Raw genomic sequence first — 1,458 nt, forward strand, 5'->3', positions numbered from 1 at the left:
TTTAGCTCTGAGCAGAACTTATAGAAGGAGCCGTGCGGTACCGGTACTGGTCCAGCTGCAGTCATCCTTTCGTGGAGCCGCCATTTTTGTGAATGCGCCTTTCTGGACAGAAAGCATCTCTATTCTGTAAATGTACAACCTATGCACATGATTCCACTATTTATAATAAACGTCCATTTTACCCACTCAAAGGACTCTCTGACTCTGTCTGTCTTTTAATCCCAGTTGAACGCTCTGATGTTCAAACAGGCATTTGCACAATCTCTTTATTTTCTTTTATTATTATTACTTGAATTTTTTTCTTTCTGTAACAGGTGGCACCATTAGGTGTCGCGCTCTCTCCAGTCTGTGCCTCCATAAAAGGGAAGTTGGAAGGGTGGTGGCCAGGTGTCAATTTCCCGTGTGTTAGACCAACTGTGTGTTGGGCTCACGCTGTTTGCTGGCTGTGGTAGGTTGGGGGAAACCGTTTTAAAGTTGTGCTGATGTGGTGTTTTTATACAGGACTGTATTGTTGATGGTGTTCGGCTGGTAGCGTTACCTGGGTGTTCGACGCCGCAGGTAGGTTTTATACATTGATCTTTTTTAATTAGAATGAATTGTATGTTTATATATTGTTTTATTTGCCAGGTTTGCACCAGATCGGCTACACAAAGGTTTGATCTGGGAGTGTTGATTTATGCAATGCAGGTAGGCAGTGTTTTAATGTTTTAGGTTGATTTGATTAAAATAATTTAATAAGCATTCAGTAATTTTTGTGTCTTTGTCTTACAGTTTTTGCACTGCCTCCTGCTGTCCTTTTAGCGTTTGGTTTTTTCTTTTTTGTTAGTCCGCCCAGTTAGGATCATTTTTCTGCTTGCAGTATTTGTGAGGGCGGGCTAACAATTTTTTCATTCATTTTGTTTGTTTTGTTTTTTGTTTATTTTGTGGCACTTCCCTGAATTTTTCCATCCTGTTTGGTGTGATCCCCATGTTGGGTTGGCAACGAACGGATAAAGCTAGCGGGGAATCCTTCATGTATTCAACAATAAATATCAATAATTAACTTAATTCCTGTTGTTGATTATTACGCTTTGGCTTGCCCAAGCTATAACATTTCTTTAAAATGTATTATTTGTATTTTTGTAAGATTACCTTATGTTTCCTGAAATTACCTTTTAAATAATATATATAATTATTATTATTATAAATACTTACACTGCTACAAACAAGGACGTTGCCATGGTTATTGCTTCACGTGGTGGCAGACTTTCGGGTATTTATACTAATTTACTTATGTATTTATGGAGGCGACAGGGCGGACCAGCAGCTGCGCTCTGTTTCTCGCAAATTTTGATGTATAAAAGAAAGGTGAGCAGACGTATATGTGCGCACGGCTTTATACAGCCAAATTTTTTCCATACTTTTCTAAATTTTTCCGTACGCTAAGTTTTAGTGTGAAAACTGTGCACTCTTTTATGC

At 38.5% G+C, this 1,458-nt stretch overlaps 1 long non-coding RNA gene across 1 annotated transcript; it reads left to right on the forward strand.

Moving 5' to 3' along the window:
* The first annotated feature begins 295 nt into the window (after positions 1-295).
* LOC114148402 (uncharacterized) lies at positions 296-1,047 on the forward strand. Its single transcript, XR_003596274.1, has 2 exons — positions 296-448; positions 502-1,047. It is a non-coding gene; the product is annotated as an uncharacterized LOC114148402 (long non-coding RNA).
* Positions 1,048-1,458: the final 411 nt, after the last annotated feature.

This window comes from Xiphophorus couchianus, chromosome 7, assembly GCF_001444195.1.
Source record: "Xiphophorus couchianus chromosome 7, X_couchianus-1.0, whole genome shotgun sequence".
Lineage (NCBI taxonomy): Eukaryota > Metazoa > Chordata > Actinopteri > Cyprinodontiformes > Poeciliidae > Xiphophorus > Xiphophorus couchianus.